This window comes from Salvia miltiorrhiza, chromosome 5 (assembly GCF_028751815.1).
Source record: "Salvia miltiorrhiza cultivar Shanhuang (shh) chromosome 5, IMPLAD_Smil_shh, whole genome shotgun sequence".
Classification (NCBI taxonomy): domain Eukaryota; kingdom Viridiplantae; phylum Streptophyta; class Magnoliopsida; order Lamiales; family Lamiaceae; genus Salvia; species Salvia miltiorrhiza.
The window spans coordinates 22,916,824-22,928,208 of NC_080391.1; the positions used below are offsets into that span (position 1 = coordinate 22,916,824).

Genomic DNA, 11,385 nt, shown 5'->3' on the forward strand with positions numbered 1-11,385 from the left:
CCTTAATTTCTTTGCTTATTTTGCTTCTTATTGTGTGTCTGTTGTGTGTGAGGACAAAAGGGAGGTTGTGAATAGAAACAGGTACAGGGGATTCCCAAAATCAGAGCTAAGGAATTATGGGCTTCGGCCCTTGAAGTTGCGCACTACATATGCACATTTGGAGCCCTGTTTTTAGTTACTCGCAAAGCAGAGGGGCAGACCTCGGCTCTACCAAGGAGCAGAGCAGAGGAGCGGATCAGAGGAACAAAGCAGAGGGGCAGACCTCGGCTCTACCAAGGAGCAGAGCAGAGGAGCGGATCAGAGGAACAAAGAGGAGCGGATCAGAGGAACAAAGAAGAGGGGCAGACCTCGGCTCTACCAAGGAGCAGAGCAGAGGAGCGGATCAGAGGAACAGAGCAGAGGAGCAGACCTCGGCTCTGCCAAGGAGCAGAGCAGAGGAACGGACCAGAGGGCAGAACCTCGCCAGAGCAGAGCAGAGGATCGGAGCAGAGAGCATAACCTCGCCAGAGCAGAGAGGACCTCGGCGCTGTGGCTGCCGCTGCTTTCAACCGACGAATTCTCCTTCACAAATCTGGAAAATCCATCGCTGGTCTTCTCTCTGATGAGCGGCGAAAACGATATCAAGCAATATACTGCTACTCCCATGATTGTAGGGAAAATAATAAAGGAATTTAGGCGTCGATCATTAGGACCCAGCGGAGGCATTGCTCTGCTCTGAATGAACACTAGAAACAACAACGGTGTCGACGACGACAACCCCGCACATGAAGATAAGTGGTTTGATTATTCTCTGAGTTTGTGTATTCTGTTATTCCATATAAGTCATAAGAAGAAGGTTTCTAAATCAGTGGAGTTTATACAGAAGCTTTTGAATTTTAAATTGAAATGTCGAAAGCTTATACGTTTAGTGGGCGAATGAGGATATAAATACTTTAATAATTCGAAACAAAAATGTGGGCTGTTATTGCTAAGCTTAATGAGCTCAAGATTTTATCATTTTCTTTTAATGAGTTGAATGGCGAAACTCTGCTGAAATTTGGGATGAATTGTTTCATAACCTGATGCAGTTTGGGTTGTTAATAAGTCCCTTGATTCTTTTATTCTTTTTATGGTCTGTAACATAGTTCTTAATTTATGTCAGCAGCTGCGCCGCTGCGTCGATGCAGCGCAGGGAGGGCGAGCAGCTCATAAGCTGCGCCGCTGCGCTGATGCAGCACTTCTGTTCAGCCTTGTTAAGTTTTATCAAATTTGTTATTCCTTTTATGATACCTGCACCGGGAATACATACACATATATGTACAGAATTTTGAGCTTAATATTGTTATGATCTTCATCTGTTTTTGGGACCAATATTGCTAGTCTTTACTATGATTCGGCAGTAATCTCGGGAGTCGGAACGGATGCTATAACTTTGCTATGATCTTAGGACTGATTCGGTTCTAATTTTTGGAAACTCAGCCCTCTCTAGTTTTATTGTTACGATCAATCTGTTTGGGAGTCATTTGGAGATTAATTACATTAGTCATGTCCGGAATTTCTGCCTTCTTTATTAACGGGTTTACAGCCCTGGGAGGGCTCTCATATTTTATTAATACTTTTGCTTAAGAATCTTTACAGCACATGACAAACATATTTTGAGGAAAACACTTGAACAAGTATGGTACTCACCATAACACGAAAAGACAATCCACTAACGAGTGGCGATTCAAAGATCTTGTAGCACAGGGCAAACAAATTTGGGAAAGCTTTGAACAAGTATGGTAATCACCATAACACGAAAAGCTAATCCACTTGTAAGTGGTAATTCAGGTACTTCGCTGAACTTTATCTCGTGGAAGCATGTGAGCATGATGGGGGAGTATTATGCTTTATCACTAGGCAAAATTATGATCTTAGGGTATTTTATGGGAACATGTAAGCATGATAGAGATTTGGGAAATATTCCACTTCTTTACTTGGGCAAAACCATGACTTATATGATCTTTGATGGGATTTATGTAATCACAACATCATCTTGGAAGCTGCACAACTTCTGCATATGTGCTTAGACTTGAAATATGACATTATTAATAAACGAAGTTGCACACCTTCTGCATATGTGCTAGGGCTTGAAATGCAACTTGAATTATGTTACTTGGGAATTGTAATTATGCTAACTCCCTCACAATCATCACAAGCATGAGCACCAAACACACACACTTGACATGTTCATGCAGAGGCATTGCACATGTCACCAGAGGGGGGAGTAGGGTGTATACCCGTAGTCCCCAATTTACAAATTCAAAATTGCATCTCAGCAAGTCAAGGGAAAAGCAGAGGAATCATTGCTATCGTAAGCCGTGAAAGTTGGTGGCACCCCCTGGGTCCTCCATGCTCCGCGCAGAGGGATGCTATCGTAAGCCGCGAAAGTTGGTTGCACCCCCAGGGTCTTCCATGCTCCGCGCAGAGGGATGCTATCGTAAGCCGCAAAAGTTGGTTGCGCCGGCCAGGCCCTCCATGCTCCGCGCAGAGTGTTCTTTTAACCGTAAGCCACGAAAGTTGGTTGCACCCCCCGGGTCTTCCATGCTCCGTGCAGGGTGTTCTCTTAATCGTAAGTCGCAAAAGTTGGTTGCACCCCCCGGGTCCTCCATGCTCCGCGCAGAGGGTTACTATTTAATCGTAAGCCGCGAAAGTTGGTTGCACCCCCCGGGTCCTCCATGCTCCGCGCAGAGGGTTACTATTTAATCGTAAGCCGCGAAAGTTGGTTGCACCCCCGGGTCCTCCATGCTCCGCGCAGAGTACTCAAGCTTGGATGGGAAGCAGCAAAGGAATGCTTGGATGGGAAGCAGCAAAGGACTACATACAAAGGAGGGAAGCAGCAGAGGAATGCTCTGCCACCGTCCGTAACCCCAATGCTCTGCCACCGTCCGTGACCCCAATGCTCTGCCACCGTCCGTGATCCCAATGCTCTGCCACCGTCCGTGATTCCTATGCTCTGCCGCCGTCCGTGATTCCTATGCTCTGCCACCGTCCGCGATCCCAATGCTCTGCCACCGTCCGTGATTCCTATGCTCTGCCACCGTCCGTGACTCCAATGCTCTGGCATGATTTCAATGCTCTGGAATGACTCCAATGCTCTGGCATGATTTCAATGCCCCACCGTGATTTTACTGCTCTGCCGTGATTTCAATGCTCTGCCGGGATTTCAATCCTCTGCCGGGATTTCAATGCCCTGCCGGGATTTCAATGCTCTGCCGGGATTTTAATCCTCTGTCGGGATTTCAATCATCTGCCGGGATTTCAATGCCCTGCCGGGATTTCAATGCTCTGCCGGGATTTCAATCCTCTGTCGGGATTTCAATGCTCTGTCGGGATTTCAATCCTCTGTCGGGATTTCAATCATCTGCCGCTGGTTTTCTTACACGCGGATTATCTATTGGTCTTCTCACGCGCTGGATTTTTTACGCGCTCAACAACAGGGTATATTGTTCAGACTCGACAAATATTTATGACGGGTTTTCTCAGATAATCAGAGTACCATATTTCTCAACTTCGACATGGGTCTCCTATGTTATTCGGGTATTCTTGCAACGGTCTTCTGATTCATCCAACACAAGGCATTTATATTGCTTATCTATGTAAAGTATTCAATATGGAGTATTCTCAGCGCTGGTCTTCTTATGCGCCCAAAGAAATGGAAATTATTTATCTTTGTCAACATTCAACAAACAAAAAGGAAATCTAACTTGGAACTACAAATTCCAAAGTCAAGGGGAAAATACTTATCTTTGCTTTCTTACAGTATTAAAACTCTTATGTCTTCATGATTTGCAGGGATTAAGGAAAACAGCACAGCGCTGGCTTTAACAATACTTCGCTGGCTGAACACGAAGAATACCCGGTTCAACCAGACTAGGGGGAGTAGCTGATGAGGACTGAAATATGCACCAGCGTTGTGCTAAACATAACGGGAATATTTCTAGTTATTATTGTTATTGTGGTTATTTCTGATATTTGATACAGGATTGTCCTGACTCTCGGCTTAGCTCAGCTCGGTTCCGCTCTCCAGCTCGAATGGCTCAATTGCAAGATGTAGATTAGAATAACGAGGCTTGGGCTTGATTCATTGGTCTAATGGGCCCAAGGGCCTTAAGTTTATGTTCATGCTTATAAATAGGGCCTTGATGCATAGATTAGGATAGTCATTTTGAGCCTACAACTTGTAAACTGTAAACACTCTCTCGATCATAGTGGAAAACCCCCAAAACCCCCGTGGACGTAGGTCTTCTCGACCGAACCACGTAAATCCGATGTCGTTTACTGCTTTTGTGGATCGTATTATTTCTCGTTTCACCAATCACAAATATTCATGTGCAATCGGTTGCATCGTGCAACTAGTCAGAGCCGTAACTAGGCATAAGCACAAGATGCTATTGCCTAGGGCCCCAAGTTTTTGGGGGCCCATTTTTTTAATGCGTATGTTTATAATTATAATTATAATTATAATTATAATTATAATTATAATTATAATTATATATATATATATATTATATTTAAAATGAGTAAATTTTTTCAATTTGAAGATACAGATTTATGTGAGAGTTATCATATTTTTACAAGAATTTATTTGATTGTTTGATAAATTTAAAGAGTATAGGTTTTATCATGCCATGGATCAAGCTAAAAAAATGTTAAGTGAATTGGGTAAAAAGTAAGAAATATGTGCCTCTAAAATTGGAAGATGTATTGCATTTGCTTAAAAGTAAGAAACATTTGTCAGTTTTGTAGCAATTATTCTTTTAGTATGATATAATAACTTCATATTGTTTTTCTTATAATTCTTATTAGCTAGTGATTTTTTATGTTTTGCTAGATATAAAAAATTATATGCTTGATATCGTAAAAAAAATGTATTATAGGAGCCTCTTTTAAAATTCTCGCTTAGGGCCTCGTGAAATATAGGTACGGCCCTGCAACTAGTTTCCAGAATGACACTATTCATTCGAGAAATGACACTTGAACATTTTCGAATGACACTATTCAGCATACAAATAGTGTCATTCTGAAATCAACCGGTTGCACAGAAGAGTGCCTCCTTAATAACTGAAAATTAAACTTAATTATGGGCCAAACATGCATCATGTCCTAAAAAATTAATTTATTTAATAATTTAAAATTCTTCTATTTGGTTCAACAATAATAAGAATCTGAAAATAAGGAAATTAACATAATTTTATAGAATTCATATTTCCAATGCTTATTATGTATTTTTTTTCTTCATACTTAGGTATGTTTATTCAGTATTGTTATTATTATTATTATTATTATTATTATTATTATTATTATTATTATTATTATTATTATTATTATTATTATTATTATTATTATTATTATTATTATTATTATTATTATTATTATTATTATTTGTTGTTGTGCCCAAAAAAATCACCTATAACAGAAAGCAATAAGAACACAGAGATTTACGTGGTTCGATCGTAAGATCTACATCCACGAGGTTTTTTTGGGGGGTTTTTCACTATGTTTTGGTGAGAGATTACATTGTACAAAGAGAGATCGTTTGGGACCGATCGGATGCCCTAAATAATGAAAATACATGCCTTATTTATAAGCAAAATATTAATAAACCTACTTAAAAAATGATTCTATTTAGACTTAGAATAGGACTCTAATTCCTCATATTTATCTTCTTCTTCGTGTTGATCTTCTCTTTATTTGATAGCTTTCGAGATAAGGCCGAATCCCAGAAAATAAGGGCTGCATATTTTTGTCCTCATCATCATCATCATCATCATTATTATTATTATTATTATTATTATTATTATTATTATTATTATTATTATTATTATTATTATTATTATTATTATTATTATTATCTCAATTAATAATTTAATTCAAGGAAATTTTAGTTTACTTTAAAGAAAAAAAAAGTGGAAGAGAGAAGTGGCGCATACCTGGACATATTTGAGCCATAAAAAGAAAAAAGAAGTTGTTCGCCACTATTTTATCTATCTATTATATGAAAACGCAGTTTGTAGCAATTTAGCAAATAAAACAACATATAAAGGGCAAATCTACATTTATCTATTATATGAAAACACAGTTTTCAACAGTTAACTTTTCCCCACAAAAATTCTCTCTCACTTAACTTTTCCCCACAAAAATTCTCTCTCACACGTTCTCTAGCTACAACAATTTTCTCTCTTCCACTCTAACACGGTTCTCTCACCGATTTTATTTCACTCTTCTCTCACGGTTCTATCACAATATATTTGGAACAACGACTATCAATATATTACATGAAAGAACAGTGAAACGATATTTTTTTGCGGCAAAAATTTAAAATTAACAAATTTTCGGCAAACATTTGAATTCTCAGTTCTTTTATTTCCAAAAACAGTTCTTTTGTTTACAAAATCTTTGAAACGTGGGATTACCATTTGCAGCTACACACGTTCACCCCACTAAAGCCATCATTACCAGCTTATTTTATTTTAAGCTATAAATATGACCCAATTTACATTATTTTCGTTTATACTAACAATCGATCTATATCGATATACTTATGAGTTATGCGATGGGAAGAAGAAAAAGAAGAAATGAAAACATCGCTGAAGAGTGGACGAAAATGGGAAGAAAAAACGATTAAGAAGGAGCAGAAGTGGCACTAAAGAGTAGACTGAGATGGGAAGAAGAAGAAAAGGTGAGGAAGAAAGATTGAGCGAAGATGAAGAAGAAGATGCGACATCGGTAAAGAAGAAGTTCACCTGATTTCCTCCTCCTAACAGATTTGCAATCAAATACTCTCACAAATCATGGTTGTACTTCTCATCAGACATCTGAAATTTACAAACAATCATCCTCTGTTGTGGTCGTCGACGTCACCACCACAACGTACAGAAACCGAATTAGATTTTTGGTCAATTACCAACCGAATGCAATTGCACAAAAATATGCCGAAAAAATTAAAGCTACAAGTTTTAGTTTTCATTCTCACTATTGCAAAACAAAAAAATCCCGCAATATCAGAAAAATATCCAATACATACATTACAAAGAAATCAAGAATTTATAAACTCTGGTAAATCATCAATAATTTGACAGGGGCAAGCAGGAAAACTGGCAGACCGCCACGACCAGAGGGGCAGAGTCACAATGAGTGGGACGACAAACTCACCGAGAGTGAGACGGCGGCGTGTCAAGCAGATAATGTCATGGCCAGGCTTGGCATTGGATGCTGCTGTTGTTGTTAATTGCCTACTGGAATAAAACGTCGAAAGCTAGATAACACTAACTTTTTAAGTGAGGGTACACACTTACACCCTTACAACACGAACTTCAACTCACAAAGGAGATAAACTCTAAGTTACTTTGCTGATAACGAGAGTAAAAGAACATTAATCTACATCTTCGTGATAAGATTGAGCGGTGTGGGTAGAGAGAGGGTTGAGCGGCGTGGGAGTAAAATTGGAGGAAAAATCTTTATCTTAGGTCAATTAATGCCTTTTGATTTTAGATGCAAGTAATAATTTATTTATTTGGTTAAATGTATAAAGACGTGTCACACACTTTAAATCAAATATTTACGTAAAATATATCAAATTAAAGGTCTTATCGTGATCTTCAATTTAACATCCATATTAAATAATTTATAATTAGTCAAATTTCATAATTTTAAAAAGAAATAAAATAAAAAATAAAAAGATATAGAAAATTTTACAAATAAAAAATAATTTATAATTAATCAAATTTCACAATTTAACAATTTCTCAAAGATCTCTGGTGGAAGCTTTTCATTACTTGATTAATGCAGCACCTTAGTTAGAATCTTAAAGGGGGAGAAAATTTTATTTGTATTCGTTCATTTCGTGTTCATTGATTTTGTGTGTCTGTTCGTCATTCTCATTTCTCACGAAAAATTCAATTATCACAGGATCCCCACCTCAATATATAAATATAATGTCTAAATGTTATTTTTCTTATTGTTAAATACAATTTTACTTTGTATTTATCTAATATAATATAAAATATTTAAATTATTTAATAATTTATTATTATTACGTTTTATACAAAGTTGAAAATTTATGTGTTCTTAAATTTTAGATTCTTTATTGAGTTAAAGATATATATGAATTATTTCATTTCAACTTTTTAAAAATAATTTATATTTTCTTATTTTTTTGAATTTGTTTAATATTCATATTTTATTATTTAATATGTCGCTCAGTTTGATGTTCGCCGTGCATCGCATGGGAGAGTGTACTAGTCTTACTTTATGTAAAAGTCTACTTTGTCCTAGTATTTGCAGAAATAAAAGTGCCTAATTACTTTTACTCAAGTTAATATGCCTAATTAAGTAATTTTCAAAAAATTAATGATGAAAAGTAAACTTCAACAACTAATATTTAGAAAAAGAAAAGTCAAAGATACCAGAAACTAGTGGTATTTTCTTATAGAGTGAGAGATTTGGGGTTCATGCCCACTCCCACAACCAATTCAAAAAAAATAAATGTTTCTCTAAAAGATCCACGTACCTCCAATTCAAAAAAAAAAAAAAAAATGTTTCTTCCAAAAAATTAAGTCTCTAACATATTTTTCCATACAAATAAACCCTTAATATTATAATTATTATTGCAACTTCAAATCAATTATTAATGTTATGCCATTTAAAAATTAGAAACAATAGGGTCGAATGGCCCTATTCAACATACAACATCAAATTTTGTCCACCATTTGAAAAAACATAAATTTTGGCCATTTTTTATATGTCATGACTATTCTACCCTTCTCTCTCTCTCCTCTCTCTTTCTCATCACCCTCTTTCTCTCTCTCTCTCTCTCTCTCTCCAGCGGCTCCTCTCTCTTTCTCATCTCCCTCTCTCTGCTCCAGCGGCTCCTCTCTCTCTCTCTCTCTCTCTCTCCAGCGACTGCGCGGCAGCGGCGCCGAGCTTGGAGAATTCGTCGGAGCTCTCGCGGCGGTGGTGGAGGAGATCCTCCCTCTCTCTCTCTCCAGCGGCTGCCACTCTCTCCTCTCTCTTTCTCATCTCCCTCTCTCTCTCTCCAACGCGCGGCGGCAGCAGATCTGGTCTGATGAGGCGGCGGCGGTGGATCTGATCTGATCGTTGCGCCGCCTCCTCCATCGGCAGATCTGATCTCTGCCTCCTTCGATTTCAGCCATGGCAGATCTGATCTGATCTGTGTGCTACACGTATGGCACTTAGTGCCATAAGTGCACACTTCCCCCTAGGGTTTAGATATTCCATTTAGGGTTTAAATTATCCATTTGAGGTTTAGATTATCCATTTAGGGTTTAGATGTTCCATTTAGGGTTTAAATAATGTTGTTTCTGTGCTGCACGTATGGCACTTATGGCACTATTAGTGCCATAAGTGCCCAAAATGATTATTTTACTTGGTTTTATTTTGGATTTCCGTTGGCACTTCTGGCACTAGTGCCAGAAGTGCCAACGGAAATCCAAAATAAAACCAAAGTAAAATCTTGGCACTTATGGCACTAATAGTGCCATAAGTGCCTAACCCGACCCGGCACGCGACCCGCGTGCCTAATCCTACCCGGTCTGCCTCATTAAGGGTAAAAACGTCCAAATCAATAAAAATGGCCAAAATTTGTGTTTTTTCAATGTGTGGCTATAAATTGTGTTTTATGCTTCATTTTGGCTACTTCAAAATTTTACTCTAAAAATTATTTGAAGCATTAACAAAAATAATACCCTAAATTGTTGGAGAAATTTCTTGGGATTTTTCAGTTTTAGTGAATTGTGCTTAATAATGTGGGAAAGTTAAAATATATGTTGGATAGAGAAAATATGGCGGTAAAATATTATCATAATACTGTTGTTTTATATAATACTAGTAAGTCCATTCGTGCGATGCACAACGAACATCGAAATTAAAAGATACATTTCAATAAATAAATAAATATAAATATTAAACAAAAATAAAATATAAACAAATACAAAATATTGTGTAAAAATAAAATAAAATAATTCATGTCAATTACTCAATAAAATTCTGAATTTGAAAATGTAAATTTTTTCAACTTTGTATAAAGAGTAATGATAATTATAGTTATTAAATAAATTTAAAAATTATTCGATAGCGAAAACTAGCGTTATGCATTATTAAAAAAGAGTATTACACGTCATAATAAATAAATATTTTAATACACAAACATAAATAAAAAGTTGTAAAATTTTAACGAAGAGAGAATATAAAATATTTTAATATCAGTTTTTATGATTTTAATACTATTAAATTTAAGATGTATATTGAATATTTTTTTCATAAATAAAATATGACGATGTTTAGAAAATAATTCCTCTTTTATATGTTATATAGATATAGACGTTCGAATTATAAGCTATCAACAGTTTTAATTAAATATATGGGTCTGTCATGCTTATGGGCCTATTGTAAATTGGATAAGACATGTATTGCAATAGGGTAATTTTAAACATAGCCCCCAATTTTATCACTATAGCCTTTTATTTAAAAAATAATAAAAATAATTATAATTGTACCATTTTATCCCTGTAGCCCCCATTTAAAATATGTAATGAGTTATAAGTTTATAAAAACTAATTTGGAATAATACATACACTCTTTTCATTGATAAATCATATAACCCCCACCTCCCTCTCATCCCACTCTTTTCACTGATAAATCATATAACCCCCACCTCCCTCGTCTCTCATCCCACAAGATGTCGCAGCTCATAATCAATTCATGAGTCATCGCCATCAGATCCAAAACTATGCCTTAATGGTGGTTGATCAGAACTCTGCATCTCACGCACATTCTTATGGAGGTTTTTGTCACCCTTTTTGACATTTTCTCCACCATCCCTATTTTGTGGAGCTTCTGAGATCTGACCAGTGGCATAAAATTTTGTTCGCCGTTGAATTTTCTTTACAATAGTTAGAATCTCCATCCTCATTCACTATCCCATCTTCATAAAAATAAAAATGTAAGTTTCGTCCCTTTACCTCATATAAACACACTATGTAACACACAAAAGTAAAATTAAGCATAATATGACATAGATATCACTTGTTTGGGTGCGAGCACAGTGAGGGCAGATAATCCACTACCACCAACTCTGATGTAGTGAATGCTCCCCTTCTCTCCAAAACCCCGTGATTCGAAATCGACATCACTTATGCAATGGGGAGAATTAGCAGAGGTCACGATTTTGGCGAGGAGATTTTCGAAAGGGAGATACAGACGAGACAATGTGCCATTCCTTTCCAGCCGCGGAATGCTGCACCTGAAATGCAGACGAGCTAGTTTGATAATGGATTCCTCTTTTCTGATTTTGGAGTTTGAGTTGATCAGTTATTAATTTATTAATATATTTTAAATGGGGTTATA

At 36.8% G+C, this 11,385-nt stretch overlaps 1 long non-coding RNA gene across 1 annotated transcript; it reads right to left on the reverse strand.

Moving 5' to 3' along the window:
* Positions 1 to 6,878: 6,878 nt before the first annotated feature.
* LOC130986823 (uncharacterized) lies at positions 6,879 to 7,446 on the reverse strand. The gene is made up of 2 exons (XR_009089416.1): positions 7,403 to 7,446; positions 6,879 to 7,276 (listed from the first exon to the last, which is right to left on the reverse strand). It is a non-coding gene; the product is annotated as an uncharacterized LOC130986823 (long non-coding RNA).
* Positions 7,447 to 11,385: the final 3,939 nt, after the last annotated feature.